General features: G+C 41.7%; 1 long non-coding RNA gene across 1 annotated transcript; it reads right to left on the minus strand.

Moving 5' to 3' along the window:
• Positions 1-282: 282 nt before the first annotated feature.
• Positions 283-1,982, minus strand: LOC144472436 (uncharacterized). The gene is made up of 3 exons (XR_013494418.1): positions 1,543-1,982; positions 1,058-1,339; positions 283-917 (listed from the first exon to the last, which is right to left on the minus strand). It is a non-coding gene; the product is annotated as an uncharacterized LOC144472436 (long non-coding RNA).
• Positions 1,983-3,123: the final 1,141 nt, after the last annotated feature.

The raw sequence follows: 3,123 nt of genomic DNA on the forward strand, positions 1-3,123 counted from the left end.
GGTAGAGAAATGAGAATTGTTCTACGGGAGAATAATAAGAATAATTAGCGCAGTTGGCGCAATGGAAAAAATCGTGGAAATCCGACTCCCTGTTCGGTGCATACCAATTCAAACGTCGCCGCTTGTCTTAAAATATTTAATTCGTGCCGCGGGCACGGGGCGATGAAAAATCGCCTGTCTTAATCGCTAATTACACTTTCATGGAACGATGTCCAATTAAAATAAACGAATAACCCCCCGGCCCGCGTGATTTTCAGTAGGTTTTAATCCTTATTAAAGAGATCCGTAATATGAAATTTAATCGAACTTTGTTTCGTGCTGGTAAAGGAACAAAGTTAAATTACCGGAGCTTCGCTGTGTTAATAGGACGACAGAATACACTGGCTTTAATTAGTTCGGACTAAACTATTCCGATATCGCATCGGCTTTTGTTTATACTATTCTGCCACTTTTCGATTTTAACGCTCGAATTTCGCCGAATGGTACTTCGTGCTCGTACAATGCGCTTATTATGCATCACTTTTATTCGCGCGACGCGATTTCGATTGCATTACTGTAACTGCTTTCTCAGGTAACGTCGAATGTCTCTTCGGAGTCACGGGAAAATATTTAAAGCAGGCTTCTTCCACGCTCGTCAATTTTTGATTTACATAAATATTTTTATTTCCAAGAAATATTCGTGTCCTTTATTCGCACGATGCAGTTTCGATTAACAAATCGGGAGAAAAATATTTAGGGTAGTTCTCTTTGCACTTTAATATTCAGAAATGTGTGTAGAATAGTCATCGAATAGTCTACGATGGGAATTTTAGGAATTTTTGTCCACTTGGAATTTTTGAACGATCTTATGCAGCAACATTTCACAATGATTTCCGCCAGGCTATCCTTGGAAAGTTCTGATCAGGTCCGTTCTTTGTCTGAAACAAAACATAACGTTCGACGTGTTTCTAATCGGTAACAATTTGGCGATGAATTTTTTAAAAACATATTTGAAAGCCGAACGTCGCGAGATCCGCGCAAGTTTATGGTTACCTGTCGCGACTGCGAGATTACTTACCGTCATTAGGCGGAATATTTAGAACCTCTCGACACTCCTTCTGAGAAATTCGTTTCTGTCCTGGGGGACAGGCGCGAGGAGGAGGAGGTCGGATTACCTCGACTATACTTTGCACGGCACATAACGACGTCGAACAAACCGCCAGAAGAATGAGAACAGTTGTTATAGAAAACAGCAGTCGCTTCATCTTCCCGTAGGCGGCGAACGAACACGAACCGTGATCTCCTGGAAGATCCTCTCTTAAATGGCGAGCCCGCTTTTTATTGCATCCTCGCGGGTCGACTGCGAATTTTTATGCAAATGAACAAACGGTCCGCAGCAATCGAGTAATTATCATCCGGTAACAATCGTAATAAATGGCGAACGATACACATTGACGTATTCAAATCTTTTGAATATTTTAGTAAATTCTTGGAAATCGCAGTCCACTCGATATCGCGAGAAGTGCATAATATAATGATTGATAGAACAATTTCTTTTCTTACCGAATGATGTTCTCTCCTTTTTAGAAAAATGTTTCCCGATGCTTTTTGCTTTACGACAGAATTCGCTGTTATTATTAATTCTGTTGTTATATCGACTTAAACGTGTAGAAGCTTCGAATGCCTTCGCGAAGCCGGTAGAAAGTATTCCTTAAAAACTACTCTACGATCGGCCGCTCGAAGATTATATTTTTCTGTGCTCTGAAACTGTTCGACAAGATAGCTCCCCTCCGGCACACGGGCCATCCGGAAGTTTCGCAATGCTCGGCGACGATTTAGAGTGACCGCGAGCCTCCTTCGGTCCCTCCGGCGGTGCCGAACAGACACTCGCGATCAAAAACAGCGAGACAATGATCAGAAAACAGATCTGTCGGTTCATCTTCGCGCAAGTACAGGACACGATTCACTCTCGACCCGGCAATGAGACAGTTTCCCGAGACTCCTCCTTAAATACGCGCGAAACCGCGAGAAAAAAAAGACCGGTCGGCCGCCGCAGCGCGGATTATCCGACGGACGAAGGTCGACTGCCGTTTATTTAGGTGAAACGAGAGACGCTCTTGTATCCGCGTGAAATTACAGACAATGTTGCGCATGTATCAAGACGGCGCGCGGTACAAATTCTGTGCGCAGTCTTTTCACCTCCGTTTGTCTTTCGCGCGTGCGGGATAACGGCGAGAGCGGGTCATTTGTTGCTGCATAGATCGCTCTTTAACACTAGATTTACGGAATCCGTCAAAATGACGGGTCACTGATTTGTTAACGTACTATTATTCAGATTTTAAAGATACATTTATTGCTTATTTATCGATTTTATTTACTATAATTATTTATATTTATTTATTTATCGATTACATTAACAATTAGACTAAATCGTTACTTTCATAAACAAATATAAAACGATTGCTTTTATTACTCCGTAAACCTAGTGTTAAAGCCTCGCCAGGTGAATTTCGATTCTCTTCGCGCGGGCGATTGAAACTGTGTCTTTAATCTGTTTCATAGTCACGCGAAGCAGTCGCGGAACGGCGAGGTTGAATGAGAGGTACGTTTATTGTCGAGATGCATTAACATTCGCAACGCAACTCGAGTGATTATGATAGCTCGTTAAACACTATAGAGACTTGTGCTGAAAAGTCAAAGGAAAATATTCCAATCGATAGTTTACTAACAAATTTTGTTTAACGATTCGAAGATAAATATATTTCGATAAATATATTTTAAATATTATTTATTTTAAATAAATAGTTTTCGATTATGGCCAGGTTGCGTATTAACACTGGACAATTACGACGGCCTGTTTAAAAATGCCAGAAGTTTGTCGAAATAGAAAAACGATTATAAACAATCGACCAGCGAATTCGCATCGTTTGCGCGTTTCTCTCATTTGCGGGCTGCAATATCAGCCGCGGCATCACAATGGCTAATTGAAAAACGCGAGAACCGTCTCGAGAGTCAAAGGAAATACGTCGACCGAGCTTCTTTGGCATTCAATGCGGAAACAATGAGTTGCCGCGATAGATTTCGACCGGTTCGCAGCTCGTTCGACGTATTAATCACGATTCCTATGAATTTCGTGCGGCGGAA

Source organism: Augochlora pura, chromosome 7 (assembly GCF_028453695.1).
Source record: "Augochlora pura isolate Apur16 chromosome 7, APUR_v2.2.1, whole genome shotgun sequence".
Taxonomy (NCBI): Eukaryota; Metazoa; Arthropoda; class Insecta; order Hymenoptera; family Halictidae; genus Augochlora; species Augochlora pura.